This window comes from Cnephaeus nilssonii (assembly GCF_951640355.1).
Source record: "Cnephaeus nilssonii genome assembly, chromosome: 20".
NCBI lineage: Eukaryota > Metazoa > Chordata > Mammalia > Chiroptera > Vespertilionidae > Cnephaeus > Cnephaeus nilssonii.
Window position 1 is genome coordinate 23,835,349 of NC_137091.1, and position 19,178 is coordinate 23,854,526.

At 42.6% G+C, this 19,178-nt stretch overlaps 1 protein-coding gene across 3 annotated transcripts in view; it reads left to right on the forward strand.

The window, feature by feature from the left end:
• WWOX (WW domain containing oxidoreductase) overlaps nt 1-19,178 on the forward strand; it is a 948,216-nt gene that overhangs the window by 351,691 nt on the left and 577,347 nt on the right. The window lies entirely within an intron of this gene.

Sequence of the window (19,178 nt, forward strand, 5' to 3'; positions counted from 1 at the left end):
ATAGTGGAAGCTCATCATTTAAGCATTAGCAACACATGTTTCTGAGCACCTAGAATTAACTCATTGAAGAGTTATTTACAGAAAGCCAACTGTTCCAGGCACGGTGCTAGGCCCTAGGGAGACAGTAGCCTGGCAGCACTCCACCTTCATGGAGATCACATTCCAGAAGAGTGGATACAACCCACTGGTCAGGGAGAAGGTTTCTGGTGAAAAGATAAGCATATACCCTCCCGCAGAGAGCTTTCCATCTTGCTGAACATGCCTGCTTCCTGCTAGGGGTTTGGCTTTAAGGAAAAATTTCCCTTAGCAGGGCGGTGGGGGAAAGCATTGTTCATGATTTAACTGAGCATAAGATGATATTTAGGCTCATATTTCACATGTAGACTACATATGGATATGCACACAGAAGACATATACTTAGAGGTTTTGAAATGATTTTTTTTGGTAGTTTTGCTTGATAAAACATGGAATCAAGCTATGCATACTGTTCCATACTTCTGTTTTCTCATCCAGCTGTAGCATAATACCCCATGATGTGGACATCCCAGGATTTATGCAGTATTTCCCAAAATTGAACATTTTGAGGGGCATTTCTTTCATTTCCAAAGGTTTCTTCCCTCACTCTCCTGGGCCTCAAATAGTGATACAATGCGCAGCTTTGTTCTTATGTTAGACTGATGCTTTTATTTCTGTGGGATGGATTCCCAGGTGTGGGATTGCTGGGCCAGATGCTAAATTTTTAAAATGGATTTTTTATCATTCTAATGGATTATGCTGAAGAGAGCCAAAATCTTGAAAGACTCAACTTAGAGTGATTTTTTTAGATGTAATGATGGATGGTAATTAAGTGTATACACATTAAGAGCTGCAATTTGACCAGCGTATCACAGTATTAATTGATTCTAATATCTGGGTGATTTTTCATTTCAGTATTTGAAGATGAAGAAGCAGGTGGGTACTCCAGCAGTTGTGCACATGTATTTTGCACACAAATATTAGAAAGGAGCTAGCTTACCTTTGCTAGTGTTTTTGTAGAACAAAAATTGCTAATAAGTGTCACCTCTATGCCAAACACAAGTGAACAGTTGCTGTTTGAATTGTCCTCGGGAGAAGGACACAGAGCTGAGGCAGGCTGGTTTGTGGGGGCACCAGGATGGCCCTGGTTTTTTGGTAATGTTTATTAAGAAGGATGGGATGTGTGGGAAAGCATCATGAATACATGCATTGGCTGCCCCTGCAGCAGAGTGAACACTCCCCGCCCCCCTCCAGAATCGTAAATGGACCCCTGTGGTGTGGACTGCCTTTTTACCCAAGCCCAGAATGTCTAAGCTGAAGGGGTCCTCCTGTAATCTGATAGGGGAGCTGTGAATTTGAATTTTGCCATGGAGTTAACAAGCAACAGGACCAAATGAGTTCAAAATAAATAATGGTGTTGGGGAGCAGAACTGGGTGAAGGCCTAGACTTGCAGGTGAAATGAAGGAGCATGCCTACCAACCCTTCCAGGAACATACTTGGTGGTGGGGTTATTTCAGGGAGTATCAGGATTGGGAGATGTAGGAGAGGCAGAGATAGTTCAAAGGTGTGGCCCAAATTCCTATTACAATGCTACTATCATACAGCTGCATAAAATCGGGCAAATCGATTTAGGCCTCCTCCTTTGAAAAATGGGCAGAATTTTACTTTTGTCACAGGGATTTTATGCAGACTCATGAATTAAGGGTGCTAGTATATGTAATAGGTATCAATCAAAGGAATGGGAATCATCATATCGATTTCCAAATTAATTGGTATTATCAAGATGCCAGCCTTTACAAGTGTGCTTTTATTTCGCTAGTCTTGAAAAGAGTAGTTCTTAAAGTATTAGTTGGTATTTAGTCAATGCTTTACACACTTTTTTTTTAGCATATTAAAGCCCCAAGAAACTGCAGTTCACTCTAAACCTATAAAACTGGTATCTCTGTGTGTGTTTGTGTGTGTGTGTGTGTGTCTGCGTGTGTTTGAGTGTGGTTTAGCTTGTAGGGTATGGGGGACACTTGTCTGAATTTTATAGTTTGGGCACTGGAGATGGGGAAAGAGAACATTTAAGACTCATGACAAGTTTTGCAAATTTTCAAGAAGCTAAGGTTGTAGAGAGTGGTTTTCCAGTGAGTCACCTTGTCGTGAGTGGTGGGCCTGCTGCAAACCAACAGCTGTCTATACCTAAAGCACATGTTCTTTCCACATACACATGACTGTGGAGGAAAAGGGAAGAGACAAAAGGCATTTCTGAAATTCAGAAGTTCATTTGAGACTCATTCATTTTTGTCCTACTCTCTTTATTAAGGTAGGAAGTAAATTCAGGAAACCTGAAAGTAGTTGAAAAAAATGTGGGTTAGAATGTGGGGGAAGAAAAGATTAAATCAAGACACCATTCTGGTTAATGGAAAGCTTGGTCTGTGTTAAAAAGGAACAGCAACCTTATTCTTTGAGTGTTCCTTAGACCTCGATTTTCCTCACAAGTCTCTTCCATTCACACTTCTGGAAGTTCTCATCTGTGCGGAATGGTAATAACTCACCCAGCTCCTGGGCTCTGCCTGCAGTCTCTCCTCGTTCTCCGGTGTCACTCCTCTCTGCCTTCTTCAGAAGCTATTATGTGACCTCCAGATCTCTCTTTGACTCCCTGTATTACCATTAGAAGACATCTACACTGGGAAATCGCTCAGTTCCTGTTTTTGATTAATATTTTATCAGCCTCGAGAGGAAATGGTATTCTATAGCAACACTAATAAGTAATTGAGCAGACGAGAGATGCTTCTGCTAGCTTTGGTTAAAAGTACAGGCAAGGTTACCAGTGGAGAGCTCAGGCTAATAAAATCAGGTATCTGAATCGAATATCTGGTAGGGTTAAAATCTAACACTGGTGTGAGCAGAAATCAAGCACTATAAATCCTTCTTTGATCACTGGCTTACCAGTCTGTATTCATTGAAGGTGGTAATTATAGTACTATCAATTATTGCTTTCATTTAAAGCCACATATATAAACCAAAGGACCTAAAAATGTTAATTTTTGTCATGTTTAATATATACCATTATGTATAAGTTCAAGGTTTTTAAGTGGACAACTGTATGCTGGATATATTGCAATACCCAGCAAATGATGAGAATTCGACTCACCTTAGTGTATCCAAATGGTTGTAAGAGAGAGGAAGTGATGTAACCATCAGTAATAATACCATCCGGTAATTACGGAATTATAAATGTTTGGGGAGCTGAAGGTCACAGTCTTAGTAGCAACTTAAGTCTGTCCTTGTGTATTTTAAACACTTGTATTTTGTATCCAGATGATGGTATTTTAATTCCCACCGGATAGTCTGATGGGAAAAAAAAGAGTTATTCTTCCATATTTGTTTTTCTTTATCATGGGTGAAAAGGCTTTTTGTTTTTCTTGATGCTGTGGGGACTGGCCTTCAGTAAATGGAAATGATTTCAGCACATACAGTCAGGATTCCTTGGAGAAAGATGTTACATTTTCCCTCCTGCATGGTGTCCAGCATGGGCATCTGATTGATGAGACCCTGACCTGGGGGCCTCTGGAAACAGCTGGGTGCACACACACTCCCTGCAGGAAGCCAGGCTCTGGTGGGAAGCCCAGAATACAGCCAGGAGTGGCAGTTTAGGGTAAGAAATTGCAGGTAAGAACATGGCACATTTTAAGAAACATCAGTGGATTTTTTTTTCTTTCCCTGTGTATTTTATTAACATTTGCTTCTGTTCTCAAGCACAATTCACTTAGGTTTGTGTTTCTTGTGTATCACACGGGAACTTTCATTAAATTGTGGCAATTCCAATTTGTGCGGTTATCAAGTCAACATCAAATAACTGGACCGCATGTTAGCCTGCAAACCTCACTTTGTAAACCCCTAATGCATTCGGGCTGATTCCCTGCTTCATGCTCTCTTCTCTTTATAAAGTTACCGTTTTTATTGCAAAGGAACTGTTATTGTTGGTTTTTAAGGGAAATTGTCATGATGCGCCTGACATGGGAACCAAACACAGTCAACAGCCACTAAGGATAATGTCATCATGGCTGATGCTGTTTTGTTACTTAAAATTATTTTCCATCAGATACTTACTTCTCTCTCTCCCACCATTAAAATCCAACTTGATTACTAAAATTTAATGGGTTAGTGATTTCACATTTGTCTTTTAGCTAATGAGTTATTAGCAATTTAATAAATAACATTTAATATGTAGTAATAGAGGTTAAAATGCATTAATGATTTCATTTCTTTTGACAATACACATGTTTTCTTATAAGGCCAAAGAGAAAATAATTGCCTGAGAGAAATGGTTCCTGTGGTTCTTTCTTTTCATTTGGGATTGAAGAAAATGCCGACAACATTTTCTCTCTTTATAAATAATCTGAGCCCCAAGAAGGGGTAAGGGCAGTGGTGTGCTGGGGCAAGCATTTAACTGCCTGGGAACTATCACAGCTACAAATGCTATTTCTTCCAACTCGTTCTCTCTCCTCTTCCTGAATTTGTCCACAGTTGTGTGGACTGTGACACAGGGTACCTGCCTCAGGACTCCCCAGATGTTTTAGACATATGAGCACTGCTTTAAGAAAACGGTCTGGGGAAAAAAAATATAATTCTTTCCCTTCTAAATGGAGATATAAAAATCCTAGAGGCACGATTTACCATTTGATTGGAACATTCTTTTTTATGGTCATAGAGCACGTGTATCATCAGATCTGCCTGTGACATCCAGGAAGCATTTGTGGCTTTTGTAATTTTGATGAAAGAGCTTGCAGAACAGTAATTTGGTGTGTGCTTGCACAGCTCTGGTCATTAACATATTCTCCGAAGGCCACTGACAGAGGCATGGCGATCCCAGCACCTGAGCAAGGGCTCCAGGCCATCAGCAGTGGAAGGAGGCATGAAGGAAGAGAAGCAGGATCAGGAATTCCTGGCAGGACCTGTGCACGGCTGCTGCTCATTTCTTCAGCCCCCTCGTTTATCCGATGGCCTCGAAGGAGCTAGTGGTTCTGATCTTTACACCGGGAAGCCTGTTGGCTCTAAGCCATCTCTCTTCTAACTGACATGAACAAGGATTCTAATGCAAGTGATGCCCAAAGATACACACTGAAATAAGAGAAGTCCCAGCAAGACTAAAGAATATGCCAGACCCAGTGCAAAATGAGAATGTGGGCTTTAGTCCGGGGCAGGGAAGTTGGCCTCCCCTTTCCTTGGGCCTGCAAATGTTGGGTGGACAAGGATTCCTCTTCTCTGAGACATACTTGGGACCTGGATCAGGGTGAGCAAGAGCCCCTTTTCTGTCACCATACCAACACACTAGGTCTGCCAGCCCAGGACTGGGCAAGGCTGCAACCTTTTATGATGTCTTGCCTACTCACATCCATGCCCGGCCCCCACTGGGAGTAGAGGGCAGAAGGGTGGGTATTCCCTGAGGAAACCTGGGTTGAGGGTGACAGTGGTCTCAAGGTGGAGGCCTGGAGGGAAGGACTGTCCTGGCCCAGGGTGCCAGTGGGCAGAGAGTAGGTGGTCAAGAATCTATCCTAGGCAGGCAAGGTTGGGGCACGGGCAGACCTGCAGGTGAGCTAAGACTCCAAGCCCAGTACATGCTCCATTGTCCCATTGGACTTCACTTGCAAAATATAGGTTCAGACCTGTAATTATTAAAGAATAACGCTATGCAACTGCAGAGTATTGAGCCGCAAGCACGGGGCCCTGTGCTCCTGCAGCGGTCTCACTCCATGAACCTGCCCTGCATCCAGGGAAGCTCACCCCCTGGAGGGCTAATCGTGAATATTCTCAGCAAATGGTTTCCAAGAAGCCTGATCACACGCTTGTGAATCTAATGATAAAACTTCTGATATAGAATATCATATGTGGCCTCGTACTTCAAAGTGAGTTTGAAGCAAATAAAAACCTTTGGTAAGGCTTCTATGTGACATGGGTGTAAACAGCTATCAAAACACATGGACAGCACACATTGTTACATGGAAGTTATACTTCAACAAGTTAATTTTTAAAACAACAGCTCTATGGGGAGAAGGGCAGGACCTGAGGACAGCATTGACCAAACTCATTCCCCTAAGTTGGTGGCCAAAGCATCTTTTCCATTTGCTTGGATTCCTTAGATGGATCAGTTTTAACCATCTTTACATGTATTTCAGTCCCACTGTGCACCTGACAGCATGTTAGGCCTTTAAAAAAAAATCTGTTATTACATTTAATCTTTTTAACTTCATGTAGAGGGGATTCTTTAGTCCAGTGGTTCTTAATTGGCGACAGTGTTGCCAGTCAGGGGACATTTGGCAATGTCTAGAGACATTTGTGGTAGTCACATTTGGAGGTGGGGACAGGGCAGGAAGGTGTGACTGGCATCTAGTGGCTGAAGGCCAAGGATGCTGTTAAACATCCTGCAGTGCACAGGACAGCCCCCCTCAACCTGTCATAGCCAAGCTTGAGAAACTCTACTCTGTTCCAGCATGCAGATTCAAGGTGATTGTGTCACTAGACTAGTAATCAGGAGGGGTAGAGAATTTAACATAGCTTAATAGTATTTCAACCTCTTTTACTGTGGGTAATTAGTGAAGAATTAACAGCAGAAGATTGCTCTCACCCATGCCCATCTAGAAAGCACTCTTGTTCAAGGTGCTAATTAGCGTGTTTTGTTGCCAGTGAAAACAAGAGTCAGATTTCATGATTGATTCATGATCATTTTAAAATTAATGCTGCTATTATCATACAAAGCAGTGGTAAGTGGAGGTGAGAGAATTTTTGCTTGGGGATACTAAGTCAACATTACAGTAAACACACAGCTAACCCATTTATCTCCGGCTTAATGCTTTGTTGTTTCTTCCAAGCACTTCTTAGGTGCCTCTGGGCTTTTTAACATTCTTTGGTGGTTGTAATTTATTAATTGATTTTTAAATTTGGCTTGTAAAAATGAACTTTAGTTAGAGGTTTGAGGAGAACGAAAAGGCCTATTGGTTTTCCAGTGGCTGGTTCTTCCTGTTTCGCGTTAGGGAGCCAAGGAAGTCACACAACCTGACTCAGAGATGTTCCACTCCCAGCTTCCTCACATGGATGAAGAATCAATTGTTCAGAAAAGGTCTTTCCATCATACACATTTTAATAAATGTCAGTGATATTAAGTGACCCCTCCTTGAATGCATCCTAACAGAGCCTCAGGGAGGGGTCATCTCTCCTATTGAATTACATGGTGGGGGTGCCTAGATACACTTGGTTTTGTTTGTTTTTTATTTCCTTGTTTTATATTTTTGTCCCACGACAATCTGCTGAAGCCATCTCAAACTTTTAAAAAATGTATACTATAAAATACCTCGGTTTATAAAGGGCACCAATTATACTTAAATGTGGTTCTATCTATGACTCCAAGGCATGTATTTAAACAAAACAGCATGAGATGCTAATCATAGTTTTATAAATCTAACTCTCTGAAAGTTTGTGAATGTTTCTATGTTCATATCTGAAATTCCTCACCCTGTGGAATTTAGTCTGATGAGATCTGCATCTGGCTGTGGATAGAGATGGTGATAATAATCCTATATCAGAAAGAGGTAATATGCAAATTGACCATCACTCCAACACACAAGATGGCTGCCCCCATGTGGACACAAGATGGCTGCCACAAGATGGCCAACAGGGGAGGGCAGTTGTGGGCCATCAGGCCTGCAGGGGAGGGCAGTTGGGAGGGACCAGGCCTGCAAGGGAGGACAGTTGGGGGGGACCCAGGCCTGTAGGGGAGGGCAGTTGGGGGGGACCAGGCCTGCAGGGAAGGGAAGTTTGGGGGGACCCAGGTCTGCAGGGGAAGGCAGTTGGGGGGACCAGGCCTGCAGGGGAGGGGAGTTAGGGGTGACCAGGCTGGCAAAAGAGGGCAGTTAGGGGTGACTGGGCTAGCAGGGTAGGGCAGTTGGGGGCGACCAGGCTGGCAAGGGAGGGCAGTTAGGGGTGACTGGGCCAGCAGGGGAGGGCAGTTGGGGGCAACCAGGCCTTCAGGGGAGGACAGTTAGAGGCGGCCAGGCCTGCAGGGGAGGGCAATAGGGGGCGACCAGGCAGGCAGGGGAGGGCTGTTAGGGGTGACCAGACTGGCAAGGGAGGGCAGTTAGGTGTGACTGGGCCAGCAGGGGAGGGCAGTTAGGGGCAATCGGGCTGGCAGGGAGCAGTTAGGTGTCAATCAGGCTGGCAGAAGCAGTTAGGGGCAATCAGGCAGGCAGGTGAGTGGTTGGGAGCCAGCAGTTCTGGATTGTGAGAGGGCAGTCGGATATGCCTTGAGGGGTCCCAGATTGGAGAGGGTGCAGGCTGGGCTGAGGGACACACCACCCCCGTGCACGAATTTCATGCACCGGGCCTCTAGTTGAGTTAATAAAGCTCTTGTAATAATCGTAACCTCCATGTCCTTTTGCCATACGAACAACTGTAAACATACTATGGCCCATCCCTATATAAATTATGGGCATACACAATAAACACTTTAAAAAATAAATGCTCTCACATGTGATCAAATTAATACATGCTAATCAAAAGAATACTTAAACGTGCAAAGAATATCATTGCCCCCCCCTCCTTCCAGGAAAAAGACCTTGAACTCTGGCTTGTTAGAAATACACTCTGGATTTCAGAGTCAGAGTGTCTGGACTTGGGAATCAGCTGTCTACTTTTCCAAATCCCATCAGGTGATTCTGTGGCCATGCTGAGTTTAGGAGGATCTGCTCTCTGACAAAACTTTGAGAAATCTTCACCTCATCCAGGGACACATCATTTGGACACCTCAATGAAATGATGGGTGTGCACTCAATACAAGTGCATATCCTGGCATAGCCTTTTTAATTTTCTTAAGAGGATATTAATTGTCCCTCCGTTCATCTGGTTGCCCTAATTTGGCAACAGTGAGATCTGCACTGGCAGTTCCTGCCGGGAGCTGTAACTTCGGGTCTCTGTTCTCCAACACTGACCAGACGTTTGCTTCTGGAGAATCCATATATTTCTTTTTCTATTCTAAACTTTAACTTGAGAACAGAGATCATCAAGGAAACAGGATGAGCCACATGGGTTGGACTCAAAACTGATAGTTATTATCTCATCAACTAGATCTGAAAAATGAAAGAGGGAGAGGGCAGAAGTAAGGGTGCGTTTCTCTGGCGGCATGCTGGTTTCTTGGTCAGTGTCTACTGTCCCTGAGCTGTGGGTGAGGGGAAGGTGGGCCCAGTGGCCCCCGCTTGCCTCACTGGCTGGGGGCTGGTTGGTTAGTGACACGGAGCTGGCACTATAAAGGTAGCATTTGTCACTTCTGCCCTTTTGCACAGACAGGGGGCTCTCTCGTCATACACATTTGGTGTTTGAGATTCCAAATGAATCTGTAGTTGATCCATTTATAACAGAGTCTCTAAGGTGAGCTTGAGTGTTTGAAAGACTTCTAGTGTGAGAGATAGCGAGGTACAGTCGAGAGATCCTCTAAATGTCAGAACTGTGTTTTTTTCTACTCATGAGAGTTGGTCTTCAGTCCACATTATGTTCAGGTCTAACTCCAGCTCATTCCTCAAGTCTCCATTTAAATGCTGTTCCTCTAGAAAGTCTTTCTTGTCTTAGAGGACTAAGTTGTGTGCGTCTCCTGAATGTTCCCTCAGAACTTTCTAGATCCTCATTGCTATTAGCACACTTGATCATCATGTCTGTCTTCTCTGGGAGCCCTATGAGGGCAGACATGCATCCATCTTGTTAACATTGGACCCCCATTTTAATAAGTCTAGGGCTAGTTATGAAATAGTAACCCTATAAAGATGTGCCTAAATTAAAAGAGGAATGCGAAGAGAGTTCTTAGAAAGATGGATATAAGCCATTGTTATAATTCAAGTCATATGGGGGAAATGGCTATTAGAATTGTTGAACCCTGAATTTAAAAGGCTGCTCCTTATCTGAAGTGTGGACATCCCAGATGCATTGGCTGTGCAACTGTAGGCAGGGGTCTTCCCCTCTCTGCATCTGCTCATATATAAAAAATGGAGAAATCCTATCATCTTCAGAGTATTATGAAGATTAAGTTAACCAATCAGACAAGATCAACTTACATGGTACCTGGTACAGTATAGGTGCTCAATAAACACAAGCTGTTCTTTATTATCGATCTTGTTTGCATATTTTAATCTTGCCGACTCACTGAAACAACCAACTGAAAACCATGAAGAGACTCATGGTGAAAGATGACAATTGAAACTCAGTTTTGATTTAGATATTTACACCATTTCGTCCAACATTTAAAAAATGGAAAATGATAGTTTTGGCATGATTGGACCCAAGGGTGGAAGAGGACATGGCATGTGGCAAGTAAAGCATCCCAGAATCGTAGAAGGAAACACAGTGAAGTAGAGGTGTGGTGACCCTGTGTAGAGGTCACATGTCTCATATCTCCTGCTTTTTAGTCTAAATAGTTACTCTCTCAAAACTACATGTATAAAAAAAAAATGCCCTGCAATATTGATTTACACTGTGGCTGAAGACAGATACCCACTAACCCCCAAGTTCATGCCAACTAGGAAAAATTCTGTCTCTTTTCCCCTGTCATCTCGTCCCTGCCTTGACCCAACACTGCACACAGAGCTCCTCCTTGCACCACAAGCAGAGGCTGCAGATGGACAGGGTCTGCTCAGGGAGATAACATCACCTGCTAATTCTGCCTCTGCCATCAGAGGCTGAGTGATCAGTGATAGGGACCAAGGCTAGATTAGGTCTCCCGTGGCCCCTCTTTCGGAGTCTTGGAGATGGATGATACGAGTAATCACTCCCCACTTTATCTTCTCTCCATCTCCTTACTGCAGCTCTAACTACTCACTTTTATTGTTTCGGAGCTAATTGTAGGATTCCATTCTCCAAAGAGAAGTCAGAAGAGGAATGTCATGTTCCTAGAGCCTTGTGGCTCTTTCACACACATACCCTGCTCCCACCCCACTTTGACACAGGGGGAGCCCTCAGAAATGAGTTTTTGTTTGTGTCTGAGGCCACGGACTTTTGAATCATTTTTTGAAAAGAAAGCCTACCTTGGCTGGTATATTCTGACTCTTGAATAGGGAGATTAAAATGATCTGTTTCCCTGTAATCACTGAGTGTATGGTCTTGGTCACAGAGCACCTTCAGACATTCTGAGAGTGCTGCTTTCTTTGGCAGCCGTGGCAGGTAAAGAACAGAATCAGACATGGATTGGAGGGGACCCATCTCTATAACTTCCAGGAGGTATGACCTTGAGAAAGAAATTTAGGCTTGCTAGGACTCAGTTTCCTCAGTGGAAAAATGGGGATGGTTAATTGTAAGTGGGCCAGCAGGTCCTACATGCCAAGTCTTGTACAAGCGATGAGAATTCATTAAATCTTAGTTCTCAATGTTCTTGGCGCCAGCAATGTCAGTGGGAGCCCTGATGAAGTTGTTTGGAAGTTTAGATCTTGTGTTTGTGCCTTGTATACAAGGGGCATTTATTAAATGCTCGCTAGCATTATTATCCCAGTTTAAAATACGTGCACCATGCCATAAAACGTCATTAGATAACTCCCCTGCCTCCCTCATGACATATACATGTATTTGAAAATGTTACTAGGTATACTTGGGCACCATTCTTCTGCCCTACCTTAAGTAAGTTTTTAGCATAAATGTCATATCATTCATGGAACTGTTTCTTTTCACTGACAGTTGATTTGAGGGCTTGAGGTTCTCAGCCAAATGAGTTTATTCACTGAATCGATTGAGAATGAGGGAGATCAAGTCCCATGAGAAGGAAGCTGCCCCACCACCCCCACCTCAGGGCCCATATCACAGGCTGGTCTGGGAGGTTGCTACCTTTTGTCATTTGAGGAATTGCCTGCAATTTTGCCCACTGGACTGTGTGTGCACTCTCTGCTTCAGGCCTGCTGGGATTCCTTTTCTCTTTCAGTAACTTCCTGCTGCCAGTATTTATCCCAGTACAGACAACAGGGGCTACAAAGAGTGCTGTTCATGTCTTTTCCAGTAGGTCTCAGCAGGGAATTCATGCAGTCCCAGGCAGGCACTGGGTATGGCTTCTAATCTTGATGGGAAAGGGAGAGGAGAGAATGATGACAAATGATGAGGAAGAGTGGGTGACTTGCCTCTAGTTTTAGGTGGGTTGTTTTTTTCTCTTTTAATTTCCTTGGTTTTGTAGCCTGATCCGAATTTTCAGCATAACAACAAAAGCACTCACTATGTGCTGGCTGAAGACCAAGGTTTAAAAAAATATCAATATCAACCCCTTCCTTCCTTCCTTCCTTCCTTCCTTCCTTCCTTCCTTCCTTCCTTCCTTCCTTCCTTCCTTCCTTCCTTCCTTCCTCCCTGTCTTTCTGCCTTCCTGCCTTTCATTCACCCATCTTTCTATCATTTCTTTCATCTATCCATCCATTCATTCATCATCTATCTATTTATTCATCTATCACCCAACTTACTCCTTAACACAAACACCTCAATGATATATGATGTACTTTTTTCAGGTGGGCAGATGCAGGTTTAGGGGGATGCAGCTCCTAAGTGGTTGAGTTAGTTTTCTCACTGACTAAGGATACTGCCTTTCAACTCAACAAATTATAGTTGTTGCTTTCATCTTCCTCACCACCCCTGTGTGATTTATGTTTTTTCCTGGCCATGCTGACATGGGCAGGGGAGAGCATACCATGTCACTAGCAACTAGAATTGATCAATTAAAATCCAAATTCAAACTGGCAGGGAGTTTACTTGTGTTGTTTTGGTAACACTGTTTTGAGGACTGGGATTAGAATCTGGGTCCCCATTGTCAGTTCATTTGGGGAGTTGAGGTAGGCAGGGACAAAGCAAGGTTCCCTTTGGAATGGGGAGGAGGCTGGATTAGGGCAGCTGGTATAGGAGTTTGGAGGGGGGCGAAGGAGGAAGACTTGTCCGCCCATGTGGACCCCACTCCAAAATGGAAAGCCATTAACCCTGGCCTTCTCAGGAAGGTTGTCCACGGTGAGTCAGGGCTCCTTTCCCCATTATAACAGCCCTGGCCTATCTCTCAGGCAGTCTGCTGATAATCGGTAAATGAAATTCACCTCTCCCCCAAATCTGAAAACAGAAAGATGAGGGTTGAGTTACAGGGCAAATAATGAACATCATCATTGGAACATGAAATTTTGAGCTGCATGTATGGGGGCATAATTTTATTTTGTGGAACAAATTTAAGTTTGGCAGCTACCTGAAAGAAAATTAGGTTGCTGATTGCAAGTCCAAATCTCTGGCCTTGTGAGGAAGATAGATTGTAATCTTTAATTAATCTATCACTCACACCAAAAAAAAAGAGAAAGAAAAAAAAAGAGGCAGGGCAAGGGGTGGGGGAGATTGTCCATATCACATTTATTTGGGGTGGCTGAGGCTGCATTCGGAAGCCCCAGTCGAGATGTCTAGGGGTGGCTGCCAGCACTCTGTGTTTACTTTTGTTTAGTACATCAGTTTCCTGGTGGTCATAAGCTTCCGTGCAGCGTGCGGGTGGAGGCCTGGCATGTGCCCTTTGGCCACAGGCTTCCCTGTTGTAATGAAGATGAAATGACTATAAGGATGACCTTTCCGTGCCTTTGTCTGGAGCCAGCCTTTCTCTTTCACTGCACACCTTTCCACAGAACATGTTTTGAACTCTTGAACTGCTCATTCCCTTCCCCGCGCGTATTGCTCAAGCTGCAGTTTATCATTATATGCCTCCAAAGACTGTGTTTCTTACGTTTGACATCGAGATAGAATTTTTCATAACCCTTTACTAGTCATAAATTTGATTGTTAAGGGACCGGGTTAATCTTATTTCTAATACCAGCATCTGATTCTGAAACCCTGATTTAGGAGCGTTTTTCTTTCTGCTACCTTCCTAAAATGCAGGGTGGAAAAATATAAAATATGTCACCTGATATTGGAGGATTGTTTATTTCTGTTCATTTTGCCCTGAATAGTACCTAAGAGATGCATTTGAAAACTTACCTTGTTTATATGTTTCTTCTGTTGCAATTTCTTCCATTACCTGAAATAGTCGCTTTGGACAGTGAGCAAAGCAATCCCCTTTCACAGTGAGGGGGTGGATGGGAAAGGGTCTTGGTAAGGAAGTAGTTTGGAGACCACTGTAGCATAGCCAGAAGGAGTTATCATTTTGTATTTAAGGAATTTTTTAAATATATATATTTTATTGATTTTTTACAGAGAGGAAGAGAGAGGGATAGAGAGTTAGAAACATCGATGAGAGATAAACATCGATCAGCTGCCTCTTGCACACCCCCTACTGGGGATGTGCCCACAACCAAGGCACATGCCTTTGACTGGAATCGAACCCGGGACCCTTGAGTCCGCAGGCCGACGCTCTATCCACTGAGCCAAACCGGTTTCGGCTGTAGCTTCTCAGTGCATGGCACATAGTAGGTACTCAATATGTGTTGAACTGAACTGCGGCTTTTAGGTTAGAATTAGGTGCATAGACAAAATGATGGTAGCTCTATGACAGAGGGACTCATTTCTGAAGATTAATTGAAATAACTCACAAAAATAACCAGCACTCTGCCTGTCTGCTTGGTATGTGGTAGCACTCTTGTCACTGAATCTACTGTTGTTCTAAAAAGAAAACTTATGGCATTATTTAGAGGGAGAAGTTACATAGAATTTTAAAGAGTGTATTTCTCCTCCAGTAAGCAATTCTGCATTGATAAGAAGTGGGCACAGAATAAGTGCAAAATATTTGGTTAATTCATGTTGACAGAAGTAGGACTTCAGGTCTAAAGGCATTATATTTTAAGGTGCACACAGATGCATTTTTAAAATTTTCCAGACTCTCTAATGTGCATGGACAGATTTTTGCACACGCACTATCTGTACAGATTGTACTTGCGGTGGCTGTCCAGGAAATGAAACCTCTGTACTTCGCCAAGGCATGGTTTCCCTCTACAGAGAGCCAGTTGATAATTACTAATGCTAATGTCAGGGTGAGGTGCAATGGGTAATCTAACACAGGTGATGACCCCCAGAGCATTTGTGCTTGATGTTGGAATGTGTTCCGTTTTCTTTATCTTGTTATTAATCCACCTCAATTGAGCAATTTACTCTCCATAGATAGGATCAGATCCAATATAAATTTAGAACACCACACTTACATTTAAGTACAGGCATTTCCCCAGCTCATAGTCTTTCTGGCTCCCATTTTCAACACAACACAACACACACAGACACTGCAAGCCACACAGCAATCTCAGAAGTGGGATCCACAGTTCTCCCTGTTTCCACCAGCACAGTTTCTCTGGCTTCTGATGTTTGGTTAGTGTCTGTCTGAGAGAATGACGTGTTCATATATTTAGGTATGATTGACAAAGCCAAGAGTATCAGCAGAACCTGGTCAGGATTAATGTCCCACAGCAAGGAACAACAGAAAAAACAAACAAAACAAAACAGAATTGTACACCCAAGAACTTTTTATATGTCAGTTGTTAAGGGTGATAATTTATTCACTTAAGTATAATCTTGATTCTTTGGTTTCAAACATTACAGTAGTGTCATTTGAACCTTGGTTCTCCCACATATATGTAGTATGTGACATTCAAACACATTTGCTGATTACAACTCTACTAGTCCTTACACATGGGCATAATTGGTGTTCATGAAAACCACTGATTTGGGAGTAAAAGAAGGACAGAATTAACTTTGTTTTTGACATAAAAACAAAATGTCATTTGCCAACTGTGCATTAATGCTGACGTTCACTGTGGCTCTCGGCTATCGACTGTGTCTGCGTCCACATCTGCCTACAGTGGCTGCACTCTGGGCTTCTGATTATTAGTCTTCATCAGAGCAGCAACTTTCTGTGAATTCCTGTGAGCTCTGACTAACCAGTATTTCTTCCAATGGAGGTTTTTATGAGACATATGTCCCCCACTATTACACAGGTGATCTTTGTCTGCTGAGTTGGGGGACGCAGTGAATAGATATAATACATTTGAATTTTTGAAAGGCCTTTGAAGATGTTCAGAGAACTTAACATATTTTGAGAACTTAAATTTCTTTTAAGTGTAAAAAGCATTTTAGAAAATTGCATGTACTGTATACATCTACTTTTGTTACAGACACACACACATAGGTATATACATGGAAAAAGATTCTGAAAGAGATACATCAAGCTATCTACAGTGGTTCTGGCTGGCTAGATGTAATTTAGTTGTTCAAGGTTAAGTTAATGAACTTTGTCAAACAGCCATGGATTCAAATTCTGCCTCTATCACTAATTGGCTGAGAGGTGTGACATTGGATAAGCAATTTAGCCTTGGTACACCTCCAAGTCCTTATCTGTAAAGTGACAACTGTAATAGGACCTGCCTCCCAGGCCTGTATGCAGATGAATTAGGCATGGGTGTTGGAACTCAGAAAATTTGCCAGTAAGTAGCACTTTTTACTGATTCTGCTTCTTCCCTCCTTTTCTGATTTTTCCTCCTTTAGTGTATGTGTGTTGTTTTTGTAATAGGAAAAAATATAAAGTTAAAAAATTAAAATAAAAAGTTAAAAGTTTTTTGTTTAGTTTTTAAGGATTAGTCAAGGACTAGTGGGACTATTTTCATGGATTGGTGTCTTGATTAAAGTAATTACAAGAGGGCCTCTTTAAGCAGAGGATAGAAAAAGTGTGAATTAGGCAGACCCCAGCTATCCATCTGGGTTTACTCTTCATGATTTTTTCTAAAGTAATGCTTCCTAGTGAAATCTCCCAAATTTCTTTGGCACTAAACATTTCAGGATGTGAAATGCAAGCTAACAGAAGTCATCTATTCGTGCAATTTAGGCTTTCCATAAATGATACTGGCTATATAGATGATCTTATGGCATGATCTCCTGGTGCCATTTTCCTGAGTGTAAATTCTTGGGTAAGGATGGAACTCCTAATTTTGTATAAAGTGATAAACTCTGTGTTCTTCAAGCTGGAAAACATAAAATATTACACACACTGTGAAAATTAGGAGGAAAAAAGGGGGACAATCTAAAGAAGGCAGGCGTGGATTTTGCAGGAACTTAGAGTAAGCCTGTTTCCTTGGTTGGTCCCTGAATTGGGTCTCCAGTATCCTGTGAGTTAAGTTGGGAAGCAGACAACATTGCTTGCTATTGTCAGGGGATGAAAACTCTGTAACACAAGTCCATCTGCAGAGGCAAATGCTTTTCCTGATATTGAACTTTAGCAGGTACCTATTTCACAGGTCCACATGTGAGGCCTTGGGTAATCCAGAGAGCAAAGTGGTGCTCAACTGTGATTTTATAAAAGACACAGAAATGCATTTCAAGTAGACATTTCTTATATCAGCCTCCTAAACTGGCATAACCCTGAATCATAATTCAGTGAAGGCATTTCTGCAAGAAGCAAAGATAATAAGCTCCAAGTGCTTGCATTTTCTGACTTTCTTTCCTGATGCAGGGAAAATCGAGATGGGACTCTCAGTTAAAACCCAGATGAGGGGCCTGGGAGTCATCACCATCTGATCCCTAAGGACATTAGCTCAATCTTTTTCTGTAGCCAGAACCAATAGTGAAATGATAGTATAGTGGAAGCAAAATAGCTAACTTTTTTTTTTCTTTTCTGGTATAAAAGTGTGTATGCTGTGTGCATATAGAATGGGGCTGTGAATGGTGAAGGGATGCTATTTTAGCACAGTGTACATTTTTATTTCTTGCTCATCTATGCGAACGGGGTGGGTTGGCTGGATCACTGCACACACAGTCACTCAGGGACCCAGGTTGATGTTGTCTCCATTGTCTCATAGCTGCACCATCTGGCTTTTTTCACCACTGGAGACAGTCACAGCAGCAACTATATGCTTTGGTTTGGAATGTCACATGTCACTTCCTCTCAACAGTCTATTGGTGAGAACAGATCACATGACCTTGAAGAGGGTGGGAATGTATAATCTCCCCATGGGCCTCAAAGGAGAAAACCAGATGTGTGTGCACAGTCTAATCTTTACCAAAATGACGCCTTTTTTTTCCTACAAAGAAAAGAACTAAGGGGCCATACTGTTGTTTGAGACCATCAAACTTGGGAACAGAGGAAAAGACATGCTTTTGACAAAACCCAAGTTATACTAGACCTAGGGTCTTGTTTGTAACAAATCAAAGGAAATGCCACTGTATGCTGGGAGTAGTGAAGTTAGGAAACTCATATTTCAAAAAGATATGTGAAAAATAACATTTGAATAAAATGAAGATAATTTTATGAGTGTTAGGTTTACAGTGGGTTGATTGTGATTAGCTTCCTGATCCTTTCGGGTGGATCCAAGCAGGAGGAACCTTTCTCCCCACAACAGGTTTCTTGGTGCCACAGATAAAAACTTGGGTCGGTTGATGGGTGAGGTCCGGATAGTGTGACTTTTCCTTGGTCTTACACATTGCAAGTTCCCATTAAAGAAATACTTGAACTTGGAATTTACAGGCTTGTAGTGGAAACATAGTAGTTAAAATGTCTTAAAGATATTTTATAGACATTTAAAACAGTATTGTAGTCAATATTATGGTGACAGATATCTTAGGTAGCAAATATGCCACTGTTTCAGTTAGTGGTAGGTTCAGCTTCATAAAATGGGAAACCCAAAACAACATTGGTTTAAATACACAAGGGCTTATTTTCTCATCTAAAATAGGTCAGTGGCTAGGTAGCTAATCCAGGACTGACTTGGTGGTTGCATTAAGGCATCAAAGACTTCTCCAATTGTACTGTTCTTCCATTCTCAGCAATTTGGCTTCTATCCCCACAAGTTCACCTCTTGATCCAGGATGGCTCATGGAACCCTAAGTTCCATTTGAGTTTCAAGCCACAGGCAGCAGGAAGAACGGGGAGGCAGGAGGGATGACCCTTCTGAGTCAGCTGCCTGAAGGAGTTTCCCAGAACCGCAGCTCAGCATTCACAGACAGCTCATTGGCCAGGGCTGAGTAACCTGATCAGGGTTAGCTGCAAAGGAGGGCATTAGTTCACTTTATCATTAGATAAAGTATTTTAGTGGGATGAGTATTTTAGTACTAAAGAAAAAGGTGGGATGAGTATTTTCCATTCCTTCCTGCTATGCCTTTCACAAGAATCTGTTTGCTACTTGTGTCGAGAGCTGCCACCTCCTGGCTGACCACTCCCCTTGAGAATAAACCTCTCCCA